The sequence below is a fragment of the Callorhinus ursinus genome, unplaced genomic scaffold (assembly GCF_003265705.2).
Source record: "Callorhinus ursinus isolate GAN/ISIS: 27379988/994484 unplaced genomic scaffold, GSC_fseal_2.0 scaffold9, whole genome shotgun sequence".
NCBI lineage: Eukaryota > Metazoa > Chordata > Mammalia > Carnivora > Otariidae > Callorhinus > Callorhinus ursinus.
The window spans coordinates 34,097,164-34,116,689 of record NW_027397071.1 but is presented as its reverse complement, the minus strand read 5'-3'; the positions used below and the strand labels follow the sequence as shown (position 1 = coordinate 34,116,689).

Below are 19,526 nucleotides of genomic sequence, written 5' to 3'. Positions count from 1 at the left end.
GCATATCCACCTTTTGATCCTGTTCCCTTCAAACCTTCTTTAAGCCCCTAAATTTTAACTTGCATTACCTGTTGCTAACGCTGCTGCTATTCCCTCATTACTATTTCACTGAGAGTTCTGGAGCCTGGTATGAAGCCAAATATAAAGTGACAAGTGAAAACCAAGGGGTTTCAAAGTACAAATTGTATATGATCTTCTTGCCATAACAGAACAGTGTCATTGTCCTATAAAATTAGAGAATCTATGCTCTTCTACTCCAGAGAATTAGCAGTATGAATGCTATTCGACAGCTAATAGAAACTCTGGAGAGACTTGGAAATGTTCCCCAGTAGCAGAAGTAGAGAGTTCCTAGATTTTCCATATACTTTCCTCAACTCATAAACATATCATTTAGTAAAATAAACGATTATTTACTGGCCATGTCTCCTAAGTGCTGGGCAAAAAGCAATGAGAAAAACTCCCAAATTTCTCTCTTTTGGAGCTCATATTCTACTTGAGAAGATAGTTAACAAACAAATGAATAAGTATAATATATATTAGCTCAGAGGATAGCAAATGCTGTAGAGAGAAGTAAGTCAGGATAGGCGGACAAGATTGAGCTGAGAGTGGAAATGTTGGGCAGTAAATGGAATTTTAATAAAGTGATCACTCTCTGCACTCACCACATAAAAGACATTTCATAAAAATCTTGAGTCATGCAAGCAAGGTATCTGGGGGAAGGACATGCTAGATAGAGGGGACAGTGAATCAAAGGACTTGAAAAAGGTGCATGCCTTTTGTGTTGGAGGCACAGCAAGTAGGCCAGAGGTCCAAGTGGAGAAGGTAGGGAGAAGGTGTAAGATAGGATGTCAGAGGGGTCGGAAGTAGGGGGAAAGGAGCCCAGGGAGGGACTCGATGGCCAATGCAAGGACTTTGGTATTTATGCTTTAGTCTGAATGAGACAAGGAGCCCTTGGAAGTATATTGGTTTCTAGGACTGTCTTAGCAAATTACCACAAACTAAGTGACTTAAAACAAGAGATATTTATTCTTTCTTAGTTATGGAGATCAAAAGTCCAAAATCAAGGTGTGCGCAGGGCCATGCTACCTCCCAAGATTCTAAAGGGGATTCCTTCCTTGCCTCTTCCTGCCTTTGCTGGCTCTAGGCATTCCTTAGCTTGGCACAACATCAACACAATCTCAGTCTCCGTGTTCACGTGATCCTGGTGTCACTCGGGTGTCTTTTCCTCTTCTGTCTCCTATAAGGACACTTGTCATTGGAGTTAGAGCCCACCCAGATAATCATCTCAAGATCCTAAACTTAATTATATCTATAAAGACTTTTTTTTTTCCCAAATAAAGTCACATTCACAGGTGGCAGAGGTTAGCATGTGAACATATCTTTTGCGGGTCCATATTCAATGTATTACATGGAGTTCTGAGTAGAGGAGTGGCAAGATCTGACTTGTGTTTTAGCAGGTTCATTCTAGTTCCCATGCTGACAACGGACTAGGGAAGGACAACAGTGCAGTAGAATCCGACAGACCATAGGACACAAAGCAAAAATTCAGGTGAGTATGTGGCCTGTACCTGAACAGTAGTAATGGAGGTGGTGAGAAGTGGTTGGATTCTAGACATATTTTAAAAGTAGAGATGACAGAATTACAAAAGATTACATCTGAAATGTAAAATAAAAGGTAGAGTCGAGGGTGAATCCAAGGTCTTGGGCTTAAATATTTGTGAGTTACTTTTGATGGATATGGTAGGAATGCCTCCGTTCCTATAAAGCTTTTATATTTGGGGGGGTCAAGGACATTAGCTAGCTGCTAGTCCTCATCCATCAGGTCTCAGGATGGATGTCATTTCCCTCTGGCAGCCTTCTCTGACTTTAGTAGGTTAGATCAACCTGTCTCTATGCTCTGCACATTAAGTTTATCCTTGTTATAACTTTTTTGGTCATTTGTTTTAGTTTGCTTTTGCAAACTACCCCCAGAAGTTAGTGACTTAACACAAACAAAAAAACATGTATTTAGCTCATGGTTTTGCAAATTGACAACTGGCTTATCTTGACCATGCTTCTGGTCTGGGCCACAGACTGCTGATCTTGCCTGGACTTGCTCATGCATCCACAATTATCTAGCGGGTCAGCATGAGCTGGCTGATTCATAACAGCCTCAGGTGAGATGACTGTGATGACTGGGGGCTCTCTCTATGTGGTCTCCCATCCTCCACAGGCTGGCCTGAACTTCTTTACAAAGCAGTCCAAGGGTTCAAAGAGTGTGAGAGTGAAAGCTGCAAGGCCTCTTGAAGCCTACTAAGTTCAAATTGGCACAATTTCTCCTCCATTTTTAGTCAAAGCAAGTCACAAAACCAGTCCAGCATCAAAGGATGAGGAAATAGACTCCCCCTACCTATCGGAGAAGTTACTAAGTATTGGTGTGGTTTTTGCAATCTATAGCATCATTTGATATAACTGCTTGTTTTTGTGTCTCTTTTCCCTGCGAACTATCCTATAAGCAGGGACACAAGGCTCTCCTGTTCACAGCTGTATCCCAAAACAATAGATAATGAATACATATTTTTTTAAAGAAATGAATGAGTGAAAGAATAAGAAAAAAAAATCTGAACTAATGCGGGCATTCGCAAGAAATGGTCAAAACAAGCATTTTTTCTAAATTTTTTAAACACAATACATATTTGGAATAACTTTTTAAGGGAGCTAGATACTCATTGGCTTTATATTAACCTAAAACAATGATTTATTTTAGATCGCTTCTGGAATAGTTGTATTTGTATATACAAGTTAACAATACACTTACCTCTTGACTTGTAATGGGTGTTATAAAGAGCCATTTTTCTTTAAGGGTTAGAGTTCAGGTAAATCTCCTCTTTGCATAAGTCACACAGGTCTCCTTTGGAATCCCTTGCAGAATGCAAAGTTTTTCCAAAAGCACTCTTTTGTTCTTCACTGATGTTCATCTTAGAATCTCATACAAAGGATTCATTAATGGTGCTATGCCTTTATTGTTAAACAATACTATTGTCTGGGAAACTCCAAGTGTTTTACAAATGGAATGCAGAGGCAAGTTGCTACCCTTTTGCAGTGGAAACATACGAGTGCCTTGGTGACAGAGATAACTACTGAATTTAAAATCTCAGTGCTCATTTTCACTAATGACTTCATTCCCAAAGCCCCATCCGTTTTTCTCTGTTACTCCATGCACCATAAAGAATTGACACTACTGAAGGAGAGTAGGTTTTGTCACCCCAAAATGTCTCCTTGGCACGAGGATTATTTTGAGTGAAAGGCAATAAAAGCTCTTTATTTCCCTGTCAACTGCTTAAATTTACATTGGAAAGGGGTCTGTACCAGGAAAATAGCCATCACCAGAGACAACTTTTTTACCTAACATCTTGTATCTTCATAACAGGGATTGCCCTGTTATGTTTCCAAAGATTTGGAAATCTTTGCTTTCCAAACACCTCCTCTGCCTTCCTGTAATGACTTTCTTTCTCTTTGTAGCTCCAATCCCCAACTCCTTTCCTTAGCTCAGGATGTTATATAAGCCTCAGTTGCCTGACTGCCTTTGGGACTCACATTTTTATGGGCTCCCATATGTAGGAAATTAAATTTGGCTAATCTGTCTTACATCAATTTAATTATTAGCCCATCCAAAGAACCTCGGAGAGAAAAAGGGAAAGTTTTTCCTCCCCTACACTACCTATCTGCCTTACCCTAACTCCTTTTAGACTCTCTTACATCTTTCAAACCCTCCTTAATGTGAACTTCTTTCAGCACTGAACCTGAATGTCTTCCAGAGCCTTATTGATCTAAATACATCAACATGTTGTTTGTGCTGATTGTCTGTCTGCTACAGTTAGTCTAATAAGCCTATTGGACTGTTCAATTCTGTGTTTGGTAGCATCTTTGTGTTTTGTACTCAGTACATCAGAAGTGTGGAAACACAGTAGGAATCTGAGAAGCCATTCCATGAGAGCAGCTCCTGGAGAATCTTCAGCTCTCCAAAGAATCTTTTTTTTTTTTCCAAGAACAAAAACAGTTGGAAAGTTAAAACACAGTGAGGAGATTTCTAGGGGTCCTATCGATAAATGAAGAGTAAGAGTTCAGTTCTTTGGAAATTGAAGGGAATAAGAAATAAGAAAAAAGAAAAAAAAGTTGGTTCTGCATCAAATGAATATATTGTTGACTATTAGGAACTTGCATCTGCTGGGAAGCAAACACTGAGAGGAGTTGGGGGTCTAAGAGGTCTATGAGGGACCCAAGCCTGCAAAAGTCAAATGCTGGGAGAGGCAGGGTTGGGCAGGGAAAGCCTCAGAGGAGTCCTGCACTGGGCAACACAGACCGGCCTTCAGAGCCCCATTACACTCAGTCATTGTCCAAGAGCTGCCTGAGGAGGGGAACTGTGCGGGTGTTAATGCCTGCTGGCTGTCAGCTCCCTTCCCCCCCTTGCTGCAGAGCCCCAAGGTTTTTCCTGACAGGAGATCCAAGTGGCACCCCTCCTTGGCTCCCAGAGAACTGGAAGTAGTTTGAAAATATTGGGGAAAGGGCTGAATGCTGGACTAACCAGATCTCTTGTCATCTCCACTGGGTGGGTGGAAGGCAGCACGAAGGCAGCAAGCGAAAGATAATTTAAAAGAATTCTAATGTATTCAGTCATTCTGTTAATCAGCATAATTTTTTAATCATTTGTGGTTTGCGTGCCATTTTTGGAGGTCTTACTTGTCATTGTGTTTATGGGAAATTGACAGTTATGAATTGTTTTTAAGCTTGAACCACTCCTTATTAGAATTCAAATATATTTCCCACTACTGGGTCCAATATCTATGTAATCATTTATCTTATAGTGAATTTTACTGTAAGTGTAATATTTACAAGAAGCAATTTGTCTTGGGTTAAGTATAGAAACTTTGATATTTTCTGGATAAATGTGTCAAAATAACTAAGATTCAAGCAACAGAAGGGAACAGGAAGCTTATAATATAGCATTTTAGATTAGAGTTGGAAGGTTTGCTATCCGGTTTGACGCCGTTATCGTTACTGTTTTTATAAATATGATTTTCCAATTATTAACCATCATTAGTATTAATGGCACTAATGCTGGTAATCTGTCTCACTAAGGATTTCAAAGTGCTGTATTTTTTATATGCTAAATGAGTTTCAGGGCTCCAGCAGTGATTCCCACCCTGATTTGCTACATCCCCAAGTCTCCAAACACAATTAATTTTAATTCATAGATGAATATGCCATTCAGCACTGTAGGTTACAGAATGGGGTGGCGGCCCCTCACAAACGATTTCAGAATATTTCAATTCCCTACAGACTTAAATCTCTAATCTAATTGGCAATACATCCCTCTTTCCTCACTGGGGATAGCACTCCTTTTCATTTAAACCTTGTCCTCTGTATGTGTTCCCAGGGCTGGGGAGCCCGGGTGAGTGCATGCACGAGACATATAGGGGCAGAGGAGGGATGAAGGTCCAAGGCTGAGGCCCAGAGGTACAAAGGATCTGTCGTGCTTGTGCCCCGTGTCTCCTTCCTGCGACCTGCTCCTCGGTTCTTTCTAACATTGCAGTCACATCTCTCCACGTTTCCCACTCATCCTTCTATCCTCGGCTCTGAGCATACTCAATTGATTTTCCCAGCTGGTTGTCTCTCTCATGCCGCCCTGCCTTTGTACCCCTGTTCACTCGACCTGGCACACACCTGCAGCCTTGCCAGCTCCCCTTGCTTGTTCAACAGCGCCCACTCTGCCTTCAGGAGTCACATCAAGCATTGCCTAGTTTGTAAAGGCCTCCTTAATCACTCCAACTGCGCTTGCCTTCCTTGCTTTCTTCGCTCTGTACTCTTTTCCTTTGTACAGATGTCCAATATTAGAATCAGTCTGTTTCCACGCTTGCTTCCAGCATCTCCAATAAAAATGAGAGCAAGGACCATCTCTTTTGAGATAGGCAGCCCTAGCTTCTTGCCAACAAAACACTCAGTGGATATTTGCTGAATGAATGAATGAATGAATGCACCCTTGTTCCTTGTTCCAGCACACGCAGGCGGGGCTGGGGGTGGGGGCTGGGTGGCGAGCACCTGCACGTTACTCTCTGAGCGCCTGCTGCAGGTTCTCTCACATCCTGGTGGATCCAAGCGTACCCAAGTGCAGCTATAGCACTACTCTCGTTAGGATCACATCCCCACACACTGTCTGGTATACACCAAACGAGCTGTCTCTCCACCTTCATTGAAATCTGGCTTTTCCCCAGCGTTGTTGGTCTTAGCTAGTTACTAGAAGAAAGTATCTCTGATACAATAATTAAAATAACTATGAATTCATGTGTTACTCTAAGTGTAAACTTGTTAATGTGTTAAATTCTGCCAGTAGTATGTGCATTGAAAGAGAGAATGGGAAGCCAATAAAATATAGAAATAAACTTCTAATGGTGGCATTTCAGGAAATAGGAGAGGACAGATGGGAAGATATTTCTGGACCAGGAGCTTCTGGATGCCCTTCACTTTGTACCACACAAGCCATTTCCTATTCCTGTACAGAAGGTTGGATATGCTTGCTACAACACTCTCTAGCTCTCCTGAGAATAGTACTTCTATTTCTGTCTTTTATAAAAAGGTAGAGGCACCAGTCCTTCTGGTTGTCAGGGACCAGGAAGGAGCCTTCTTCATACAATGGCAAGAAAAAGCCAAGAACAGACAAATAAGTCATCTTTTTTTTTTCCTACATCCAATAGACACCGTAGTGACACTTCCCAATTCAGAGAGAGACAACCATGTTGAATGGAAACAGATTTAAAATAATTGAACAAGGGGCACCTGGGTGGCTCAGTTGGTTAAGCAACTGCCTTCGGCTCAGGTCATGATCCTGGAGTCCTGGGATTGAGTCCCGCATCGGGCTCCCTGCTCAGCGGGGAGTCTGCATCTCCCTTTGACCCTCCCCCCTCTCGTGCTCTCTCTATCTCATTCTCTCTCTCAAATAAATAAAAAAAATCTTTAAAAAAATAAAAAATAATAAAATAATTGAATAATAGCTTACACTGATTAGGTATTTACCCAGGTGCTACGGTAAGCCCTTTCTTTTATTCCTTACATCAACCATATAAAAAAAGGGATTTTTAAAGATTTTATATATTTGAGAGAAAAGAGAAAGAGAGAGTGCACGAGGAGGGGGAAGGGCAGAGAGAGAAGCAGACTCCCCACTCAGTGGGGAGCCCGATTCAGGGCTCAATCCCAGGACCCGGGAATCATGACCCGAGCTGAAGGCAGACGCTTATCTGACTGAGCCACCCAGGTGCTCCAATAAAAGGCGTTTTTTATCCCCATTTCACACACAAGTTAGGTAACTTGCCCATGGACACAAAGGCTGATAATTGTCTCAGTTAGCACTGGTGCCTAGAAAGTTGTGACTCAAATCCTAAACACACTTTCTGAAAGGTACCCCCTGGTATGAGGAAGGGGACACCTAATTAAGCTTCCACGCCAATATACAATCTAACACTACTTGCCCTGTTATTATAATCCCATATACGGCAAGACATTTTCATGGTATTTATTTTATTTCCTTTTATTTCATGGAGGTACAGAAGACATCACAATTTATGAATCCAATTTTTACTTTAAATAACTGGTATACAGAATATGAGTGCTTTACAGTTATTTCCAGTATCTTCTCTATAACATTCACAAAATATCTCAAATATGTAAAGGACACTTTCGAAACATTTGGGGAGATATTTTACTTATTTTTAAAATTTTTTTTAAAGATTTTATTTATTTATTTGACAGAGAGAGACACAGCGAGAGAGGGAACACAAGCAGGGGGAGTGGGAGAGGGAGAAGCAGACTCCCACTGAGCAGGGAGCCCGATGCGGGGCTTGATCCCAGGACCCTGGGATCACGACCTGAGCCAAAGGTAGATGCTTAATGACTGAGCCACCCAGGCACCCCATGGGGAGATATTTTAAAGAATATTATATGGTCCCTGACTCCAAAGAGTTTACAATCTGAAAAGTAATATTAAGACCCCAATAACCTTCCAACGCCAACCTGTGTGCAAGCTGTATCCAAACTAATATCAGAAACCTGAGAACTCACTCATCCACTCAGAGAGCAATCAGACCATTGGATGTCAGAGACATAAAATAACTATTGTCTTCACCCTTTTACTTTCAAGCAATTGTTTCCTAAACACTGTTATAGTCACTAAAACTGCACACTTCAGAAATTCCAGATCTTCATGAGATCTCATGAAAATGTGTGTTGGCATTTTCCCTTAGATTTCTTTTAAAGTATCACTTCTGTCCACCAAGGCAGAGTTCCTGGAAGTATATTGTTTTTAAATTCTTTCTCTTTCCTGACAGAATACGGGTTCCCAACAGCAGCAAAAATCTGACTGGTCCCTTTACTACTCTTTACAAATATCCCACACATGTGTATGTTGAGAGTTTTAATGTCATTTGTTGAAATATATTTAACCAATGTCATTTGGTTCACATCAAGTTAATAATGGCTTCCCCAAGGCTATGATCAATTCAGTCAACCAACTGGTTTGACTGATTTTTCCTTTGAATTGACCTAATTGCCTGCCTGTTTGGGCATCTGCAGACACCTTTACACAAAGAGAAGGCAGGCTTCACGTTAACTTGCTAACTGAGGGTTATTCTTTTCTTCTGAGATCTGCCACGGATTTACTGAGTGACTGTTGGCAAGAGTTACAATCATATTCCACTCCCTCTTTCTCATTTTTAAAATAAGAATAGGAATATATAAAACGCTGATGATGCTAAATGGAAAAGCAAACAATCATTGTCTGTTTAAAGATACATCTGTACTGTAGAGAAAGAAGGATTTCTTCTATTCTGAAATGCCAGCAAAAGACAACATGAAGGGGGGAAAGAAAACCCAATTAACAATCTAAGGAGATTTAAAAAACAAAACAAAACACCAAATTCCCTTTCAGTTGTGCATTTGGGTCCTTTCAGGGAATTAATAATCATTAATAAATATTCAAACACTATTTTCTTTTTCGCACTGCAGTCTATAGCACTACCTCTTTAAAAGTTAACAGGGATTAATTCTCTTTCAAAATACACATTCTCCTTAACAAATTGTCTGTGTTCCTTCACCGACATACACGTACGCCAATCAAGTCAAAGCTCTGATCTCAATCAAAACTCAAAAGAGTTTTATCCAAATGTGTTTACCTGGCTCCTAATAAAAGATTTTCTACATACCATCTAAAATCCTGATGACAAAACAGAAAGACTCCTCAAAGGTTCACAAAAACCGGCTCAGCTAGAGCACCAGCTACTCTGGGTATATTTTTCCCTATGATTAACCAGTTCTTAATGACAACATTGCTTATCTTACAACTGTGACATGAAGAGGGAGCTGTAGCTCTTCTGAGACACAGTTCTGCAAGCACCAGCTTATCCACGCTCTCCGATCTCCTGTCTATTTCTCTTTCTCTCTCCCTCTCTTGCGCTGTCCCTTATTCAGTCACTCTTCCATCTTTTTGCCATTGTGCCAGCTCAATTTAAATGTATCTGCTCTGTATCTGTTCAAGTGGAGATAATCCATGCAAATCAGGAGCAGAGGTTTTCCATGCTTGGTTCACAGAGAGGACTCAGCTTGAGGAGGTCACTCGTTCACAGCCGCTCCTCCCATTATATTTTTCCCCTTATTGCAGAACTGCTGTATGTATACAGTGACTGAAAGGACTCAATTTACTGCAGCTGCCGCCTGGCTTTACTCACAACTTTTTTTTTTATAAAGGAACTTACCTCCATCTGTCTCTTCAAGGTAGGAAGTCTGATTCTTCTAAAAACGTGTGTAATGCCTCCACTGTCTGCTCATTATCAAATGTCACTTGAATGCTTTATATTGTTGCTGGCATTAGGCACAAATGCTGGGATTCCAGGTGCTCATGCTTTTGTTACTTAACCGAAGAGGTACAATTGTTTAAGTGTCGGGTATTGTAATGTTTATTTTCCCTGCAGCCAGCTTCAGTTTTACAATGTCAGAAAGATGATAGTGTCCACTCTCTCATCTAGAAATACAATCCTCTCTCAAGTTTTCCTTCTTAAAAAAAAAAAAAAAATCTCTCAGTATGTTTTAACTTCTCATGCATCCCGGCCAAGCATAGTCAAGGGTAAAATGCAATCGTGTTAATTTTGTTTTTTGTTTTTTTTTTAACCTGGCACCTACCTGTACCGTTTTCTGTGAAAAAGAACTAACTGTTGAAATGTTTTTAACAACAGCCAGAGAAAGGATAGATTTTACTTCATTCTGCTGCGAAGCAAGAGGCTGAAGGCCTTATTGCTAACAGGCCTGTCAAATAGATTTATTCTTCACAATTTACAAATTGTTATGAGGCTATGCAGAAGTATTATAATTAGCCAGGATTCAGTTCCTGTGATTGTACATGCGCTTATTTATTGTTTTGAGATTGAAATTAGATTATAAAAAAGTTTAATGTTGCAGGGCTAACAAAAAAGCTTATGTTTGTACAGCATTGTTTGATGTCATTTTTTAAGGCTGATTTCAATAGCCAAATGGTTATGTTTAGATTAAAAATGCACCTAAGAGGCTAACAGTATTGACGATATCCATGCTGATTTATGAAGTCAATTTCTGGGCTTACATGACTTCATATGTGTTTCCTTGAAGTTACTTGTAATAATATTTTAATCATTCCTTAGTCATTCCAATTTTAAAACATACTAAATGCCATAAAATTATAGACTCGAAAATCTCTTTTTGATTAGTACAAATATAATTATAACATTCCAGTTATAATTTAGTTTTCAATAAATGTAATATGTCTTTGAAAGCACTCCCTATTAATATAATTTTACATTTATTATCTTATTTTCCTAAGAAGGTTTGACATGTAGCTATGACAAGACCATTTAATCTCTCGTGTAGTATGGAATTGAACATAAACAGTAAACAAAGTTGACAGTCCTGAAAAGAAGAAAAAATGATCCTCTGGTATACTGAATAGTTCTGATGACATAAATCTTAGATTTCATCTTCCAGGTAGATACTTATAGTTAGTGGAGTTCAAGGGAAAAAATTTATTATCCACATAAAATATCTCCGTGCCAAAAATGTGCGGTTCTTTTTCTTTTTGATACAGACTCTTCTACTGAAGAAAAAAAAAATGCACTCTGATTTTTGAGTACAGTACAAGGCATGAAGCCCTGTCATTGTTAGCATAAAGAAGACATCCACACAAGTATTACTGTGCAGAGGGCAATCTTTCTGTCTCTGGCATTTGTTAGGTTACTGTACATAGAATTTAACAGATGAATATGTTCTGCTTCGTGGCATTTTAGTGATCCTATTGGTATGCAGGCTACTCTGCTAGGATAGCAACAGAAAAAAAGGGGGGGATATATGTTTTATAGCAGTAGTAATAAAAGCCTTACGCAGGGAAGAGAAGAAGAATTTGACTTATTTTCTATGCAGTAATTAGAATTTCTCTAAAACTCTTTGAAATACTGAGTGGTAAAGTAAACTGAGGCTTCTCCAGGAAGGGCTAATTGAATGTATCTATTTGAATCATGTAGTTGCCCATGAATATCTTCTTTCCAGACACTGTCACTGGAGGATTCCATTCACATCTTCAGGATTACAGGGAAAGAAATGGATTCATCACTAATGGTAGAGGGTGATTCTTTCATATTTAAAACAAGTTTGAGAAGAGCACCCGAGACAGGAAAACCTAAACAGATGGAAAGGTGTGTGAGATTGTCTGGTTGTGTGAACTTGAGACTAGTGCAAAACCAAAGGATGCCCCTTCAGAACAAAGGAACGCCATGCAATACTCTGTCAGCAGTCAAGGGGAGCAGAGATATAAAAAGTGGCCAGGGAGATCTCCTGGGGAGAGAGAAAATGCAAACAACGAGGCGTTCTCTTTTCAACCAAATTACCAGTATTTGGTGGGTATGATGCCATTCCCCCATGGAATTTCAACCCATCATTTCACAGCTATTTCAAAATCACATATTTTATAGACTTTCACATTTGTTTGTAAACCTCCTAGGAATTCTCCAAAGACCTAATGACTTGTATGCCTTAAATTAGGTTTTACTGTGCATCCTAAATAAAAAGGTCACAGCCTTTAACTCCCATGGGTTTCTTTCGATTCGTCTGTAAACTTGCCATTCCTTCAGTAACTCATTCAAGCAACTGTTCGAGATAAGTTACATTTTACTCCATTTTAGTGTGCCTTGCAGCAGAATCTATAGATCTGGTAAAACCTGTAGCTGTATATAATACCATGTTGTTATTCCCACCTGGCTCTTTTCTGCTGGTTTTACTGAGTGCAGTTTAAAAGATAAATTATCATCTTAAAGGGATACTATGGAGGGTGTTAATAAGTTCTCTGTAACTTCGGGAGTGTTCAGTGGTGCCCGGGAAACGCATCCCTGCTTGAGGGGAAATGATGTGCTTCATCAGCAGACATTCAATGCCTATATCATCTGTAGATGTGCAAAATTCCTCAAGAAGGACTATATCGTGCCATACGTATTTTCTCAATCTTGAAACATTGCTGTGTCTGGATTTATCACAATAATCAAGTGAACACTCAGCAGATACTAATTGCTTTATGTGTATTATTTTAATCTGCAAGACACGTGAGGTGGATGGGACCATCATCTTCATTTCACAGATCAAGACATTGAAGTATAGGGAGCGTCAGTGATTTAACCAAGGCGTCGCAGTTGTGGTAGAATTGGAATTTAAACCCATTTATTCTGATACTGGTTTCAAAACATCACACAACAATGCCTCCCTAGCTAATTAGCTCAGATAACTAAATATAATAAGGATACCCCCCCACCACCAATAGCAAAAACGTTTCTATTGCCCTGTTTATAGTCTTGATTCTAATATCTGATTCCAATTTTTCAACTCTCGCCGGAGCTCTTTACATCTGTCTGTATTACCATTACAGCAGAGGTTGTTTGGTATTTTTTTAAGTTGTTTCATTTAATGCATGCCAAGAACATTACAGAACATTTGTCTTTTACCTCAAGGAGTTAAGAACTAAATCAGATCTGTAATTGACTGACTTGTCTACTGACAGCCTTTGAAGCACTGTCCCCCCACCTTTATTTTTCATTTTTTTTTCTTGTCTAAAGAACAAGATTGACATCTCTTTATATGGTTGGAATTTTTCAAGTGGTGCAAAGTGTTTGGTAATGATGGAAATTAACCTGAGGCTTTATCTAACTACCTTTCCTTGTAACTCCACTGAAGTTCTGGTAACAATTAAAATTTTCATGCCAGCAACTGTTCCCATCAGAAAAAAAATACTCTTCCATCTTGTCATATCACCCTTCAAAATATCCTGGGTATAAGAAAAGCCTCTCTTTCTGTTGGGTACATCTGAATGAAAATTTCTCAAGTTGAAATATACCAACACATTAGAAAAGCAGATAAAGAAAACAAATGGAGTGGAAATTCATCTTTAAATGGTCAGACTCTGCACTGAAATAGTTATCTGTCCTTGCGTTAGAAGGTGTTATCTCCTCAAGGAGAAATGAGCAAGGACAGGTCCATACAGGGAAGCATTTGCGGCTTTACTTCTGTCTGTTTATTTGGGAGAGCTTGAACTGTTTCCCAGTGTTTTTCTACGCAGTGTGAGAAGATGAACTATTATGCATGTAACTCAGAGGAATCTGATTCAAAGACTGTGTTCGTTTGACCTCTGAATATCCAATATGCAATGTAAACAAAAATCTGAACAACACCAACACATAATCAAGAGGCAGAAATGTGGGGAACGTGGGTCAGTAGCAATTGAGCAAGCTACACATTTCTCGAGTAACAAATGAAAAACAATTTTGATGCCATCCTGTGATACCAGCATTCTTTTTAGATCTTATTTGAAGTATCAGGCAGATGGACTGCCCTATATATCCAGAACCCCTATCTGCTGCAGGCAGAAAGCCTGAGAACCTATCTTTAAAGTTATTTTTAATATATCAGTTTTGCCTGGATTAGCTAAGTTAGACATCGACCATTGGTACAGGAAAGGTTGGGAATTAATTTAAATTTGAGCTTACTCTTCCATCATCTCTTGCTGAGTGAGTTTCTTAGCCTGTGAGACATTCCTTTCAGATTGGATTTCTCCATTACTTGGTGGATATTCCTACTTTGAAAGAAAAGGAGGGGGCGGGAGGAGAACAGGGCATGGTGGTTACGAGCTGTGTATTGATATAAACAGTCAAGGAAGTTAAAACTGACCTAAAACCATGTGAAGACTGTCCCTGATTGCTAAATTCTTCAGCTGCATAATTGAATTTCCTATCCAAAAAGATGTCAATTTCCTGAAATTAAAAGTAAAATCAAAAGATTTTTCTCATTGTGGAAAGCATGTGATATGAGCAAAAAATATTCAGATAAATTAATTCTCAAATGTATTAGCACTGACTGGACAGTTAGCAATACATCCGAGCTCAAATAAAAACAAAGCTTCACTGTCTAGTAAGCTTTACAGTTTGGAAAGCAAAGCCAACACTTGTACAAAGCCTTCCACCAGGATTGGAAAGTCTGTTTGTTTCCAGCTGTTGTTATATATGTTACTTTCCTATCAATCCTCTTCCAGAAATATTAGTTAAGTGCCCTTCCCACAGTCACTGTGACCTCTTTCCTGTCTGTTGGCTGTGCCTCCAGTTTACATTACAGAATTCAGCCTCTAACTGTGTCCTTTTCTCCTATTTTCCTGGTTGTTTCATGGGTCATAGTCTTGTATCCCCAGTAGCTTGTAAACTACTTATGGGTAAAAATCATACTTATTCTGTGTCCTTCACAGAACTTGGCCCAGTGTGAAGGCCAGAGATCAGTCTTGATTAATATTTGAATGATTGATGGAATTTTAAAAAAAATCTAGTTAGCTTAGGTTACATATGTACTACATATATGTCATATATATATTTTAAATTTGTTTCAAGGGCAAAGTGAGGAACATTTCTTAAGACCTAGCTAGATTCCAGACGCTGGACCCATGCTCTGATAGCATATGATAGTTTACTCGTGCTCAATTTAAAAAAATAGCAATAGGAAAGGAGATTATTCTAGTAGATAAAATTATGTCTATATTTATATATAGATATGTGATATATATTACATACATGTGCTCTCTCTATATGTATATGACTTCTCATTTTGGAACTTAAAGGTGCAGGTGACTGGTGGGAGAACTAAGGTGGAAGGTGAGAGCAGGAAGAGAACAAAAAAGACAAAGAAAACTAAGGCGGAAGATGGTGAAGGACTGGGGAAGAGAGACATGTCTTGAGGGATGAGGAGGGAAGGGTTTAGAAGGTTTTAAAGAATGCAGACCTTGGCCTTTCTTATGAACCAGTTTACAGCTTTTTAATTCCTATCATTAAATCTCCATACACAATAAGTGGAAGAGAAATTGTAATTAATCTCAAAGAGAAATTATTCTTTGGCCTGAAGATTTGGCTCCCTGGGAATGGATATACGAAGCGGGGTTAGGGTCCTAAGTAAGGATGAAAGCAAAGAAGATATAAGGTGGCTTTTAAAGCAAACTCTAAAATAGTCAATCCAACAAGAGATCCTACACAGGGAGCTTACAACCATAAATCAAATTCTAAAAAGAATTTGGCAAGTCCCCTCTTCCTCAGGCAGACATCAACACCTAAGCAGAGTGGAGATGGAGCCCTGTCAGAGGAGTGGGCAGCTTCAAAGGCGTGACCATCAGCCAGCGTGCTCCTGGAAAAAGGCTGGGGTGCGTGGAGTCAGTCATAGGATTCAGGAACCAGTGCTGGTAGAAGTGAAACAGGAGAAGCAGTTCGGGGGTCACCAACCTGGGGCAAAAGCAAGGTCTACCATCTCTCCCCTTCTGAGTCCCAAACCCAGGGAAACAAAAAATCTCCCAGTTCCTCAGAAGATTCGCTGCGGTCTCTAACCACATGGCCGCCCCTCCTCACTGGGGTTCTCTGGCCTCATGTTAGGGGCATTTGGTGGTCTCAGCACTGTCATTTCATGTTTCCACGCTTAGCCATGGAGATGGTAAAGACTATTCGTTAGATCCTTCCGCTGAGCAAATGAAAAGCCATTGCAACCTAGTTACCGGGAATCCGTTGGCTTCAGTGAGGACAGAGCAGGCTGCAGGAGACTGTAGATGCCTATTTCTGATTAATGAAAGAAGTAGAGGACCATGGTTTAAATCAACATCCTTCTTGGAAAACAACAATCAAAGGCATTTAAAATCACGTGAACTGAATTTACAGAGGAAGCATAATGAAACAGAAAGAGCACTAGCCTCAGACGGACAGACCTAGGTTGGAATCCCAGCTTTTGGCAATAGCACTTCATTTCTCTGAGTTAGAGCTTACACGCCTGTAAACTAGAAATAAAAGTATGCACTTCTCAGGTATCTAGTAAAAAATTAAGTATCTGCTACAGGCCCCCAAACAATGCTGAGCTTATGAAAAACATTCCACAATACTTCCCCACATTCACTTTGTTTTCTGTCCAAAATCACATTTACATGACCCTGGACCCCTCTCACAGACATAAGTATTTTGATGTTTAATGGCTTAATTTTAATTTGTAGCTAGGAAAAGAAAAGAGATTTGTGGGACAACAAAACACTGATCCTTTTACTAAACTAGTATCTAAAGATAGTGATACTTAAAATTCTCAGGTCTTCTCAGAGGGCAGTGAGGCCGATCACAGCCACGAAGAGCAAATGTTTCAAGAAAGATGCTTCTCATGCTGGGGTTATATTTATAATTTTAATTGGAATTACTATTTTCACCTAACTCTGCTTCTCAGGTCCCGACTGAACATATCCTTAAGGCCTGATGTCTAAGGCCCAGCATGTGTTAATTTTCACAGCGTTTTAAAACGGCCTGCCCGTGAGTGCTCCCAGGCACTCGGGTAATGGGCTCGGGCCGCAAACTTTGCAGAATTCCTTCTGAGTAGGTTCTGTGCAGACCACTGTGAGTTTCCAGTACCCATGCTCAAAAGCCAGATTGAGAACTTTTGGAAGGATTGACCAAGAATTAGTCAAATCTAAAATCCCTCCTAAGAGGACTCTTTTTTTTAGCTGCTTCTGTGTGCAAGATGAGCACGGAACCCACATCAGAAAGCAAGAAGCATCAGGGACACGAGAGAATCAGGAGGGCATTTCACAGCTTTGTAGGATTTTTCTAATTTCTTTGGAAACTATGTAAATGAATCCCTTAAACACAGGCTGTCATTGATTTTTCCCAATGTTCATTGATCCCCTCATCATTGCTTCATGTATGTGTTCTCCCAAAACATCTAGTATTGATATTTCTCTCCCTCAACTCTGTCCCCAATCCATTATAAGTATATCATTAAAACATGTTTAATTTCCTATGAAAGATTATATTAAGTGCACTTTTAGTGTAATTATGTCAATAGTGGAAGATAAACATGTATTAGGCAGTGCAAAATGCTGATTATCTGTCAGGGTAAATCTGTTTATTTGAGATACAGCAATCTGACAACCCCCTGGTGTTAATCGGGAAAGTACATTCTCCTTCCAGGTATGGTTTGGTGGGGTCTGACAGCAAAATGCTGTCAATGGCCTTCTGCTGTGGCATAATCTTGGTCATATATAAACCCATATACACGTGGCCCTAAGTAATACAATACAGACGTGCAGATCATGCGTTTTAGACATACGTGATATGCTTACATTTGGGCATTTTTGTACGGGTAGAAAACAAAGTTGACAAGTTCGAGAGAGGGGAGAGTGGGTTACAGGATTAGCCTGCGTTTTCATTTGTGCCCAGGGCAGGGTTTGCCCTCCATAATGGCAGCTCAGAACCATCTGTATTAATCCCCAGAAAAAGGAAAAAGCCGGTGCAAAGAAGGGGAATCAAGGAAGGTCGGTCTGGTAGAGGGTGTGGATCCGATTCTCAATGCAAACGTGCTTTTCTTTGATCCTTGTAACTTTTTCCTTGAGGTATCGGCTTCTAAATATATCCTAGGGATACCACTGCTGGCCAGCTGTGACTGGCCACCGAGTTTTTCGTTAAGGAGATAAAATAGGATAGGAAGGCGACAGGCTGCACGTGCCATGGCTCAATTCCCCCAGGTTTTTGTGCAGCAGAAAATGAATTGAAATGAAAATGGCTTGAATAGTCAGGCACAGTGTGCCAACCCCTCCGACAAATCATTTTGTCTGACTTTATTACATTGGGATCACTTCCTTCCTGAATGCCATAAAAATGCTGAGTAGAAAAATAAAAATTGATATGTATATTGACATTTTAGTTTTCTAAATATAAGCTGAGAAAATATAAACAGCATTTGGTCTTTGCAACTCTTCGGACCAATCATTCGTTTGCTGACTAATTCACTTACTCTCAAATACCCCATTCAGCCTTAATATAAATGTCTTCTGAAATAATTTCTCCCCAGTAGATTATGCACATCTTCAGTTTGATTCAGAATTTACATGTGTAGTTTGCATATTTTTGCATCAGAGTGTCTGCTTTAAATTAGATAAAGGTCACTGTCATTCATAATCAAGAAGAAGGTGGATTAAAGGTCACAATTCAATAAAAAAATCTGATTAGTTGTAGAGGTTTGTTCATGTGATTCAGTATCATTGGATAAGTGGAAATCATGAGTCAACAAATTAACCTCAGGATAATGGGTGACTTGCTTCACTGTGATCAAAAATATTCAGATTTTTTTTTTCCCAATGTCTAACTTGTTTGTCTCTGTGTAGCAGGAACAGTTACTTCTGTTACTACTCTTACCATTAGGTGTCTTTTATAATGTCACTTGGTTTTAGGAGTGACATAAATGGCAATTTTAGTTCCAAAATAAAGTACTAAGTTATAATGAATTAATAATAGACAGATGTGGATTAGGAAGTCCCTGAGGACCTATGGTTATTTCTACCATTTTTTCCCCCCAAGGTAGTTCCTTGTTCCAACACTCTTTTGAAAAGATGGAGATGTCACAGCACATTTCTTCCCTTGCATAACTACTTTCTACTTCTCATAGACACTGAAAAACCCCTATAAACCCTTCCAAATTTTGACATCTACTCAGTGTTTCTGTCTGTGATTAGAAGGGATATGTATAAAATAAGTATAGCCAGTGGCAATTAGGCTTTGTCAATTGGTTGAACTTTTTTCAGGTAGTTTGACAATGACTTGAATAAATGAAAAGCAGTTGAAAACAAACAAATGCTAAGTTGCAGGATATCGTTGTTTGGGCCATACATCAATCTGCATACCTGAAGGGGAAAAACTGATAGACTTTTCATATATATTTGGAAGTTTGATGTAAGTACTCAGGTGTTAACACCAATGTTTCGTGTAACCGAACTTACTACCAAAAAGGAAAGAGTCTGACTTGCTTACCTTAAAATATTTCTTTTCCTTTTTGCATGTGCTCTTGACTTAAGGGGAAATCTTATTTCCCCCGCTGAATTATTTGTCTATTCTGTTTGCTATATTGGCACCTTAACAGATCATCAAAAAAAAAAAAAAAAAAAA

At 39.4% G+C, this 19,526-nt stretch overlaps 1 long non-coding RNA gene across 1 annotated transcript in view; it reads left to right on the top strand.

Moving 5' to 3' along the window:
* The first annotated feature begins 9,412 nt into the window (after window positions 1–9,412).
* LOC141373425 (uncharacterized) overlaps window positions 9,413–19,526 on the top strand; it is a 19,515-nt gene continuing 9,401 nt past the window's right edge. The window contains exon 1 of the long non-coding RNA XR_012379389.1: window positions 9,413–9,798. This is a non-coding gene — a long non-coding RNA (uncharacterized lncRNA). The remainder of the gene's footprint in view (window positions 9,799–19,526) is intronic.